Genomic DNA, 13,534 nt, shown 5'->3' with positions numbered 1-13,534 from the left:
AACAATGCTACAAGCATCAAGAAGCTTTGCTCCTGAAATTGGAAGTCTCTTGATGATTTTGGAAGCCCACTAACACCACAATTCTCCAACATTTTTTTACTATATAAAGTAGAACAGATGGAGTGTAATAGTTCATGGTGCATAGAAAACTCAACATGATGTTTGCAACAACATGTTTTTCAAATTTTAAGTGGCGCACAATAAAATGGCTTCAAAGATTGAAAAGCCCTTTGTGATATATAAAGACTTGGATAACTCTCCCCAAATTGTTTGAACAACATAGTTTGACTTACCTCCAAATAATGTTTAAGATGTGGCATGTAGTCTTTGATGCTAATTCTCAACTTTAACATTTCTTTAGCATTGGGTGATACTTTTGAGCTAGAGTTTTAAAATTGTGTAATTTCTTCCTTCACATCATCAGATAGCTTCTTATCAAAACGTGAAAGTATCCCACCTAAAGCCCATGTTTCATTTTGAAGATGATCATCAATTCTCTCTCATCTACTAAATGTTCTTCTCAAAGTAGTACAATTTAGGTTCAAGTCAATAAAAAAATTTCTCATATAGCTACATTTTCTCAAATGATGACTTACCAAAGAGGTTGTAATAACCCTTCGAGCAGCTCTCTTATCCTTCTTGTTATTTTTTCCAATGCTATTGAGAGCAGTAAAAAGATTCTTCACAATAATGACATTTCTTTCCAATTTTTTATTGACATGAATGTTCAATTTGGAAAGTATAGGTCTCATCTTTTGCATCTTTACTAAGTGGATAAAAAGCTAACATTTATCCACCACTGTCTTGTTGCAGAAAAACATCTTATATATTCTTGAAGCTCATAACTGAATGGTTCTTTCTGATTTTTTCCTTTCCAAATTGGTAAGAATCATTTCATCAATTTAGGTATGTGTAGGATCATGGTTTATCAAACTATGGCCTTAAGTGTTAGTGAAAAATTAGCGAATCACGGTTATATCAACTTGACACATAATTTTAAAGTGGTTATAAACTTTATATCAAAAAGTTGTAAGAAAATAATCTATAAAAAATTGAATTTAGTTTCTAAACTACTAGGCCTTATCTAGAGAAAAAAATAATTGATTGATCAAAAGTTTGAATTTCAATGCAGTACTACAAAAATTTCAAGGTGAAAATAAAAAGTAGGTGTATGTCTGACCACCTTAATCAAAATAAAATAATAATATTTTTTTAATATAATTATAGATATAAAAATTAGACTCATGCCCAGATGTGATGCATATTTTTGAGTATTTTTATTTCAAATAAATAATTAAATATGATTTTTCTACTAAAAGTTTTTTGGAAAAAAAAACTCCCATGTCTAACCACCTTAACTAATAAAAAATTTTACCAAATTTTATTTTATTTTTATTTTTCTTATACTAGGCAAAGCATAGAATGTGACGTAACTTTTAGATTTAAAAAATGTTATACCATTTGAAAGTTATAGCTATTTTTCAATTAGTATGTCAATAAGAACTTTACAATAATCTTCATTAAAAATTAACTAATAAATTCTTATCAAACTCAGAATTTGACAGCAATTATATCGATGGAATCTCGAGAGTCATATTAGAAAACTCTTTTCATTTCATTCAATTTTGATCAAAATAACATTGTCAAATGGCTACCTGAAGTTTGAGTGTCACTGAAACCCTTCTCAAACACATTTTTTGAGTTGACCGAATAGGCTTGATAAATACCAGGCCTAATTGGATATTTGATTTCAAATTGGATATCTGATCATACTTAGCAAGTTCATTCTCATAACATGAGGAAAATTTGAAAAGGGAAGTTTTTTTAAAATTTAAATTTGGAGGGAGACAAATTTAAAAGGAAATAAACTTAAGAGGGTAACTTTAGATAGTTTTAGAGGAAAAATTTATTCGATGAATGTGTGGACATTAATATTATTATTAAAATTATTATTACATTATAGTAATATGTATGATTATTATTATAAAATATAATATAGTTCTAAATATATTGCGATATATATGATATATATTATTATTAAATATATAATCTAGTAACATATATGATTACTATTGTCATATAATATAATAATATATTATTATTATATTAAAATATAATATATAATATAATTATTAAATATAATATCGTCCTTTCGACCCATATGAACAATTCTAATATGTCCCTAGGGGTCCTAGGACCCCTAGTGACATATGTCATCATGTAATGGGTTGAAGAACCTATGACCCCCTTCGACGCATAGGAAAGATTCTAATATGTCCCTAGGGTTCCTAGGACCCCTAGGGAGATATGTCATTATGTAATGTATCGAAGGGGGTCATAGGTCAACCTATAATACCCTTCGACCCATACGAAGGATTATTATATGTCCCTAGGGGTCTTAGGACCCCTAGGGACATATGTCATCATGTAACGGGTCAAACGGGGATCATAGGTCACCCTATGACCCCCTTTGACCCATCTGAAGGATTCTAATATGTCCCTAGGGGTCCTAGGACCCCTAGGGACATATGTCATCACATAATAGGTGGAAGGGGGTCATAGGTCAACTTATGATCCACTTCGACCCATATGAAGCTTTCTAATATGTCCCTAGGGGTCCTAGGACCCCTAGGGACATATGTCATCATGTAATGCGTCGAAGGGGATCATAGGTCACCCTATGACACCCTTCAACCCATATGAAGCATTCTAATATGTCCCTAGGGGTCCTAGGACCCCTAGGGACATATGTCATGATGTAATGGGTCTAAGGGTGTCATAGGCCACCCTATGACCTCCTTCGAACCATATGAATGAATCTAATATGTACATATGTAGTCATGTAATGGATTGAAGGGGGTCATAGGACACCCTATGATCCACTTCAACCCATATGAAGCATTCTAATATGTCCTTAGGGGTCCTAAGACCCTAGGGACATATGTCATCATGTAATGGCTCGAAGGGGGTCATAGGTCAACCTATGACCCCCTTTGATCCATATGAATGATTATAACATGTCCCTAGGGGTCTTAAGACCCCTAGAGACATATGTCATCATGTAATGGGTTGAAGGGGGTCATAGGTCAACCTATGAGCCCATTCAACCCATATGAAGGACTCTAATATGTCCTAGGAAAATATCTCTTTATGTAATGGCCTATGACCCCCTTCGACCCATATGAATGATTCTAATATATCCCTAAGTGTCCTAGGACCCTTAGCGACATATGTCATCATGTAATGGGTCGAAGGGAGTCATAAGTCAACCTATGACCCCTTTCAACCCATATGAATGATTCTAATATGTCCCTAGGGACATATTTTGTCATGTAATGGGTCGAAGGGCATCATAAGTCACCCTATTACCCCCTTCAACCCATATGAAGCATTCTAATATGTCCCTAGGAATCCTATGACCCCTAGGGACATATGTTGTCAAGTAATGGGTCAAAGGGGGTCATAGGTCACCCTATGACCCCCTTCAACCCATATGAATGATTATAATATGTTTATAGGTGTCCTAAGACCCCTAGAGACATATGTTGTCATGTAATGTATCAAAGGGGCTCATAAGGTGACCAATGACCCCCTTCGACCCATATGAATGATTCTAATATGTCCTTAAGAATACTAGAACTCCTAGAAAATATTGTCATCATGTAATGGGTCAAAAAGAGTCATATGGACCCATATGAAGCATTCTAATATGTCCCTAGGGCTCTTAGGACCCCTAGGGACATATGTTGTCATGTAATTCATCAACGGGTATCATAGGTCATCCTATGACCCCCTTCGATCTATATAAACGATTCTAATATGTCCCTACGGGTCCTAGGACCCTTAGGGACATATTTTGTCATGCAATGGGTCAGAGAAAATTATAGGTCACGCTATGACCCCATTCAACCCATCTAAATGATTCTAATATCTCTCTAGGGGTCTTAGGACCCATAGGGACATATGTCATTATTTAATGGTTTGAAGGGGGTCACAAGTCACCCTATAACCCCCTTCGACACATATGATGAATTCTAATATGTCCCTACGCATCCTAGGACCCCTAGAGACATATGTTGTCATGTAATGGGTCGTAGGGTGTCATAGGTCACCCTATGCGTCGAAGGGGGTCATAGGTCACCCTATGACCCCCTTCGACCCATATGAAACTTTTTAATATGTCCTTAGGGGTCCTAGGACCCCTAGCGACATATGTCATCATGTAATGGATTGAAAGGCATCATAGTTCAACCTATGACCCCCTTCGACCCATATGAAAGATTCTAATATGTCGCTAGGGGTCCCAAGACCCCTAGGGACATATCTCGTCATGTGAAGGGTTGAAGGGGGTCATAGGTCAACTTAAGAACCCCTTCAACCTATATTAAGCATTCTAATATGTCCCTATGGCTCCTAGGACCCCTAAGAATATATGTCATCATGTAATGGGTCGAAGCGGGTTATAAGTCACCCTATCACCGCCTTTGACCCATATGAAGCATTATAATATGTGGCTAGGGGTCCTAGCACCCCTAAGAAATTATGTTGTCATGTAATAGGATGAATGGGGTTACAGGTCAACCTATGATGCCCTTCAACTCATATGAAGCATTCTAATAAGTTTCTAAGGGTCCTAGGACCCCTAGGGTCATATGTCATCATGTAATGGGTCGAAGGGTGTCATAGGTAACCCTATGAACCCCTTCGACACATATGAAGCATTATAATATGTCTTTAGGAGTCTTATGAACCCTAAGAACATATGTCATTATGTAATGGGTTGAAGGAGGTCATAGGTCACCTTTTGACACCTTTCAACCCATAAGAAGGATTCTAATATACCCCTAGGGACATATGTCATCATGTAATAGTTCAAAAGAGGTCATAGGTCACTCTATAAAACCCTTTGAACCATATGAATGATTTTAATATGTCACTAGGGGTTCTAGGACCCCTAGTAACATATGTCCTCATGTAATGGATTGAAGGGGGTCATAAGTCACTCAATGACACCTTTTGACCAATATGAATGATTCTAATATGTCCCTAGGGGTCCTAGACCTATAGGGATATATGTCATCATGTAATGGATCGAAGGGGGTCATAGGTAACACTATGACCCTATGACCCTCGCCGACCCATATGAATGATTCTAATATGTCTCTAGGAGTTCCAAGATGCCTAAGGACATATTAGAATAATTCTCGTTGTTCCCTTCAACCCAAATGAATGATTCTAATATCTCTTAAGGGTTCTTAAGGTGCTTAGGAACATTTTTTATCATGTAATGTGTTAAAAGCGGTCATAGGTCAACATATGAACTCCTTCGACCCATATGAAGCATTATAGTATGTCCCTAGCGGTTTGAGGACCCCTAGGGACATATGTCATCATGTAATGGGTCGAAGAGAATCATAGGTCACCCTATGACTCCATTCGACCCATATGAACAATTTTAATATGTCCCTAAGGGTCCTAAGACACCTAGGGACATATGTCATCATTTAATGGGTCAAAAGGGATCATAGGTCACCCTATGATCGCCTTTGACCCATATGAAAGATTCTAATATATCCCTAGGGGTCCTAGGACCCCTTGGCACATATATGTCATCATGTAATTGGTCGAAGGGTGTTATAGGTAACCCTATAGGTCGAAGGCGTTCATAGGTCAAGCCATGACCCCTTTCGACCCATATGAAGCATTCTAATATGTCCCTAGGGGTCCTAGGAACCCTAAGGATGTATGTCATCATGTAATGGGTTGAAGGGGGTCATAGGTCACCTTATGACACGTTTCAACCCATAAGAAGCATTCTAATATATCTCTAAGGGTCCTAGGACCCCTAGGAACATGTCATTATGTAATGGTTTGAAAAGGGTCATAAGTCACCCTATAAAACCCCTTTGAACCATATGAATGATTCTAATATGTCCCTAGGGGTTCTAGGACCCCTGGTGACATATATCTTAATGTAATAGGTCGAAGGGGGTCATAATTCACCCTATGACCACTTTCGATCCATATGAATAATTTTAATATCTTCCTAAGAGGTCGTGGACCCCAAGAGACATATGTCATCATGTAATGGATCAAAGGAGGTCATAGGTCACCCTATGACCCCCTTCGACTCATATGAATGATTCTAATATGTCCCTAGGGGTTCCTAGACCCAAAGGGACATATGTCATCGTGTAATGGGTCGAAGGGGGTCATAGGTAATACTACGATTGCTGTCGACCCATATGAATCATTCTTATATGTCTCTAGGCATCCTACAACCCTTATGGACATATATCATCATGTAATGAGTCAAAGGGGGTAATAGGTCACCCTATGACCCCCTTTGACCCATATGAAGCATTGTAATATTTCTCTACAGGTCTTAGAACCCTTAGGAATATATGTTGTCATGTAATGGGTCGAACAGGGTCATAGGTCATCCTATGACCCCCTTCGACCGATATGAATATTCTAATATGTCGCTAGGGGTCCCAAGATGCCTAGGGACATATTAGAATCATTCTTGTGGTTCCCTTTGACACATATGAATGATTATAATATCTCTTAAGGGTTCCTAGGACACCTAGAAACATTTTTCGTCATGTAATGGGTCGAAAGCGGTCATAGGTAGACATATGAACCCTTTCGACCCGTATGAAGTATTATAATATGTCGCTAGGGGTTCGAGGACTCCTAAGGATATATGTCATTATGTAATGGGTCAAAAGCGGTCATATGTCACCCTATGACTCCATTCGACACATATAAATGATTTTAATATGTCCCTAGGGGTCCTAGGACATATGTCATCATTTAATAGATCAAAAGGGATCATAGATCACCCTATGATCGCCTTCCACCCATATGAAAGATTCTAATATATCTCTAAGTGTCCTATGACCCCTACGTACATATGTCATCATGTAATGGGTTGAAGGGAATTATAGGTAACCCTATGGGTCAAAGGCATTCATAGGTAAAGCTATGACCTCCTTTGACCCATTTGAAGCATTCTAATATCTCCCTTGGGGTCCTAGGAAACCTAGAGACATATGTCATCATGTAATAGTTTGAAGGGGGTCATAGGTCACCCTATGATCCCCTTCAAATAATACGAAGGATTCTAATATGTCACAAGGGGTCTGAGGTTCCCTAAGAACATATCTCGTCGAATAATGGGTCGAAGTGGGTCATGTAATAGCCTATGGCCCCATTCGACCCATATGGATGATTCTAATATATCCCTAGAGTTCCTAGGACACCTAGGGACATATGTCATCATGTAATGGGTCGAAGGGGATCATAAGTCAACTTATGACCCCCTTCAACCCATATGAAGCATTCTAATATGTTCCTACGAGTCCTATGACCCCTAAGGACATATGTTGTCATGTAATGGGTCGAAGGGGATCACATGTCACCCTATGACCCCCTTCAACCCATATGAATGATTCTAATATGTCCCTAAGAGTCCTATGACCCCTAGAAACATATGTTGTCATGTAATAGGTCGAAGGGGATCATAGGTCACCCTATGATCCCCTTCGACCCATATGAATGATTCTAATATGTCTCTAGGTGTCCTAGGACCCCTAGAGACATATGTTTTCATGTAATGGGTCAAAGGAGGTCATAGGTCACCCTATGACCCCCTTCAACCCATATGAATTATTCTAATATGTCCCTAGGGATACTAGGACCCCTAGGGACTATTGTCATCATTTAATGGGTCAAAGGGGGTCATAGGGACCCATATGAAGCATTCTAATATATCCCTAGGGGTCCTAGGACCCCTAGGGACATATGTTGTCATGTAATTGGTCAACGGGGGTAATAGGTCACCCTATGACCCCCTTTGACCCATATCAATGATTCTAATATGTCCCTAGGGGTCCTAGGACACCTATGGACATATGTCATCATGTAATGTGTTGAAGGGGGTAATAGGACACACTATAACCTCTTTCAACTCATATGAAGCATTCTAATATGTCGCTAGGGGTCATAGGACACCTATTGACATATTTCATTATGTAATAGGTCAAAGGGAGTCATAGATCAACATCTAACCCCCTTTGCCCCATATGAAGTATTCTAATATGTCCTTGGGGGTCTTAGAACCCCAAGGGACATATGTCATCATTTAATGAGTTGAAGGGGATCATAGGTCAACCTATGACCCCATTGGACCCATATGAAACATTCTAATATGACCTATTACATGTAAGAAAACTCAAGAATGAGCTCTCACAAATCGATCCATAGCTCTCTACTCATAGAGTGCAAGGGTTTGCAATGGAGGCCCTCAGTTTGACCTATTTTTGTGCCCATGCAAGTACACCATGAGGTGAGAGATTCAAAGAGGAAAAGCAAAAATGCTAGTCTCCATGATCTTCAAATATGCATGAAAATAAGATCTAATCTATGAAAGCAAAATCTAATCTATAAATGCAAGATCTAAGCTAAAAGCCCATGATGGGTGCAAGAGAGAAAAAGACAAGAAAATAGAAGTTCTCCACAAAAAGCTTTTGTATTCAAACTCCTTCAAAAATTGGTCTTCAAACCTGCAGCATAACGATAGCATAATCATGGGTGTCTAACATGAGGAGAGGGCTCTCCCTTATAAAGGAAATTATGGAGGTGAGAGGCTTCTCACAACCAATATGGGATAATAGAGCTTGATCCATGTGAGATAGAATTCCACCAATGAGAAAAGAGGAGTGGTTGAGAAGAAAGTGGTGATCCATGTGAGACAAGATTCCACCAATTAGAAAAGAGGAGTGGTTGAGGAGAAAGTGGAAAGATAAATCCCACTTAGATCACATTTTTAAGTGTAAAGAAATTAAATAAAAAGAATTTATTTTATTTCCTTTTTTCATCAAAAGAGATATTTAAGTGGGATTTTTATTTAATTAAAAGGGAGCAAGTTCTTTTTAATTAAATAGAAGATATTTAATTAAATTAAAAGAGAGGTTTTTCTCTTAATTAATTAAATGTGGATGAACTGTTTAATTAAAAGAGAGGTTTTCTTTTACTTAAATGGGGATTTTATTTTATTTAATTAAAAGAGAAGATTCTCTTTTAATTAAATAAGACTTGGAATAAAATGATCAATCTTAAAAATGAAATAAATCTAATTTGATCAAGGAAATTGATTTAATAAAATATTACAAACCATTGATTCAAAAAATTTGATAAATTGATAAATTGAATAATGGGGGCCCATAGTCTAGGCGACCATTTTTGGGTGCATACACTAGGAACTCTAGGGACATATGTCATCATGTAATGGTTTGAAGGGTGTCATAGGTCAGCCTATGACCCCCTTCGAAACATATGAAGGATTCTAATATGTGCCTAGGGGTCCTAGGACCCTGATGGACATATGTCATCATGGAATGGGTCGAAGGGGGTCATAGGTTAACGTATGAGCCCCTTCGACCCATATGAAGCATATGTGATCATGTAATCGGTCGAAGGGGGTCATAGATCACCCTATGACCCCCTTCGACCCATATGAATGATTCTAATATATTTGTAGGGGTCCCAGTACCCTTAGGGACATATGCTATCATGTAATGGGTCCAAGGGGGTCATAGGTCAACTAATGACCCCTTTCGACCCATATGAAGCATTATAATATGTCCCTAAGGTTTCTCAGATCCCTAGTGACATATGTCATCATGTAATGGGTTGAAGGGGTTCATTGGTCATCATATGACCCCCTTCCACCCATATGAACATTCATATGTCATCATGTAATGGGTCTAACGGGGTCATAGGTCACTCTATTACCTAGTTTGACTCATATGAACGATTCTAATATGTCGGTAGGGGTTCTAGGACCCCTAGGGACATATGTCATCATGTAGTGGGTCAAAAGAGTTTATAGGTCATCGTATGACCCCCTTCGACCCATATGAGGCATTCTAATATGTCCCTAGGGGTCCTAGGATATCTAGGGACAAATTTTTTATGTAATGGGTCCCATGTGAATAATTATAATATGTCCCTAGGGGTCCTAGGACTCGTAGGGACATATGTTGTCATGTAATGGGTTGAAGGGGGTCATAGGACACCCTATTAACGCCTTCAACCCATATAAAGCATTCTTATATGTCCTAAGGTGTCTTAGGACCCCTAGTGACATATGTCATCATGTAATGGGTCGAAAGGGGTCATAGGTCATAGGTCATATTATATTTATAGATTATAATACTAATAACATAATATATTATAATATATTAATAACATAAGTCATAATAATAATAATAATAATATATTATATATTATAATAATAATAATAATATATATATATATAATATTACGTTATTATATTTATTTAAAATATAGTAAAAATAATAATAATATAATATAATAATATATATTATATTTATAGATTATAATAAGAATAACATAATATATTATTATATATTAATAGATTTTATGTTATATCTTTATGTTATGTTATTATATATATAATATATTATAATATATCTTTACATAGTAATATAACTCAAATAATTGATAACTCACAAACTATAACCCACATATTCATTTTTCCATCCAAAATCTTTTTGGGAGCATATCAGATATTGGATTTGTTATTGGTTATCTGATATCAAATCAGATATCTGATATAACTGGCATCATTTCCCAACATATTCCCTATCCCTACAGACCTAACAATATCACTTTTTAAAGTTTTTTTTCACGGGTTTTACAAAAAGTCACATTTTTGGGCCCAACCAATCAATTTTTTTTAAAAAATATAACCTTAGGTGTCTAATATTGTCATCTAAATGGGGAGCAGTAGTCATTGAAAGGCTAAATGCAAAAGGAAGGTATCTAATGAAGACATTGTGGCATATAGAGAAAAAGACAAAATGGAACACTGAAGAAAAATATAAGGTATGTTAAATATCAGTCAAGTTGACAATGAATTAGTCGAAGGTGAAATCATAGAGTCAAATAATGAATATGTACAGTTGGGGAATGAAAATGTACCTATTGAAAACAATAATGCCAGAATTGAAAATTTAGAGAATGAAAATTTTGAGGATGAAATTCTACTAGGTTATAATGCAAATTGCATAATTGACCATGTCGAACATGACAATGCACATGAACCTAATGCACAAAAACCTTACATGTCTCCTAATTATAATCAACATGAAGGTTCTAGAACACCAAAATGGATAATTGAAATTGATGAAATGATTATTACCAGTTTGGAAGTGTAAAAATTAGAAAGAACCATTCAGTTATGGGCTTCAAGACTATATAAGATGTTTTTTGGCAACAAGACAGTGGTAGAGCAATGTCGGATTTTCATGCACTTATCAAAGATGCAAAAGATGAGACCTATGATTTCAAAATTAAAGATTCATCTCAATAAAATGTTGGAAAGAAATGCCATTATTGTGAAGAATATTTTTAGTGCCCTCAATAGCATTGGAAAAAATAGCAGGGGGAAGGATAACAGAGTTGCTCGAAGAGTTATTACAACCTCTTTGGTAAGTCATAATTTGAGAAAGGGTAGATATATGAGACAAACTTGTATTGATTTGAATCTAAATTGTACTACTTTGAGAAGAGCACTTAGTCGACGAGAGAAAATTGATGATCCTCTTCAAAATGAAACATGGGCATTTGGTGGGAGACTTCCACGTTTTGATAAGAAGCTATCCAATCATGTGAAGGAAGAAATTACACAATTTTGACACTCTAGCTCATGAGTATCACCCAATTCTAAAGATGTGTTGAAGTTGAGAATTGGCATCAGAAACTGCATGCCACATCCTAAACACTATTTGGAGGTAAGTCAAACTATGTTGTTCAAACAATTTAGAGAGAGTCATCCAAGTCTTCATATATCACAAAGGGCTTTTGAATCTTTGAAGCCATTTTATTGTGTGCCACTCAAAATTTGAAATACATGTTGTTGCAAATATAATATTGACTTTTCTATGCACCATGAACTATTATGCTCCATCCATTCTACTTTGCATAGTAAAGAAATGTTGGAGGATTGTTGTGCTAGTGGGCTTCCAAAATCATCAAGAGACTTGCTAGATCAACTTTTATGTCATAGAGCTGATGGTTATTTCTTTTATAGAAATGCTTGCTTAAATGAGAAGTGTTTAGAATGTGGTGGCTTATCCAAGTTTGACATATGTTTCTATGAGGGGCACGAACAAGATCTTGGAAAGACAATAGTGAAAAAAAAGGTATATGAAATGGTGAAATACACATTGAAGAGTGGGGGTGAGAGCTCTAGATGTGAATTGGTTGGAAAAGATAATAGTGTGGCTAGTTTTATTTCAAATTTTAAGGCAAATATTTTCTACAAGTATGCAAGACATAGTCATAGGTCTCAGTGGTTGAATCAACAATTTAGAATGTGTAAGGAGACTTTTCCCATTGGCACTATAATACCAGTTGTTGATTTTGCTGAGAACTACACATTGCAACCTCAAAATGAGACACAATCTTAGTATTACAACTGCATTCAGATTGCTATTTTTTTTCATATAACATATAGACATGCCCCTGATAGTGAGGAAGATAATCAGAAGATTATTAGAGAGTATCATTTTTATATGAGTGATGATAGATCTCACTCTCATGAGTTTGTGCAACATTGTTTCGAGAATTACTTTGATTTGTTACATGAGCATGCAATTGCTATGGATAGACATATCATTTGGTCAAATAACTATATAGGTCAATTCAAGAATGCTCGCATAATTTATTGGTTGTGTAGGATGCACATAGAGAGAGGGGTGCCTCATATTTGAGGTTTTTTTGAGTCTGGCCATGGAAAAGAGGAACATGATGGAGCAGGGGCATGTGTGAAGAGAGCTCTAGTTAAGGAGCAACTAAAGATTTTAGTAGCATAGCTTCTTGATTCTCATAGCATTGTTGATTGGTGTAGTTTAGCATTATCATAGGGGGGGACTCTTGATTCAGTAGTATGTAGGTTCTTTTGGTTGGTTGAGGAAGGGTCCATATTTGATAGATTAGATTGTGCTACAGTGAGAGACTCATAAAAAATGCATTTATTTTGGAGCTCTGATTCTAGTACATGGACCATTTGGACACGACAGCAAACTTTCTTTTATCCTAGTTGTTTTTAGTGTGATTGAGATCACTGTGAGTCAAGTGAGTGGGTGGACACATGGGCTCCACATTATCTTGCTCCATTGTCTATCATACCCTCTACCAGAAATGATGACATGGAAAGTTTACTTGAACATAACCATCTATTAGATCTACTTCAGCTAGGACATGTCTTTGCATTGGTTGTACCACAAGAGAATGATGATAAATCTGATTATTGGTTAGCATGTTGTGTAAGAGGTAAACAAAAACTTGCACAATTGATCACATATGATGATGGATTCACATGTCCTACTAGTTTAGTGGTTGTCGCTGGAACATGGCTATAGACATACATGCTTAGAAGGAATGGAATTCCTACATTCCAAGACTATTAGAAGTACAGAATAATTCTCATATATTCGCATCT

The sequence above is a fragment of the Cupressus sempervirens genome, chromosome 3 (genome assembly GCF_028749045.1).
Source record: "Cupressus sempervirens isolate cs-2001-9-10 chromosome 3, ASM2874904v1, whole genome shotgun sequence".
Taxonomy (NCBI): Eukaryota; Viridiplantae; Streptophyta; class Pinopsida; order Cupressales; family Cupressaceae; genus Cupressus; species Cupressus sempervirens.
This window is presented reverse-complemented; position numbering follows the sequence as displayed.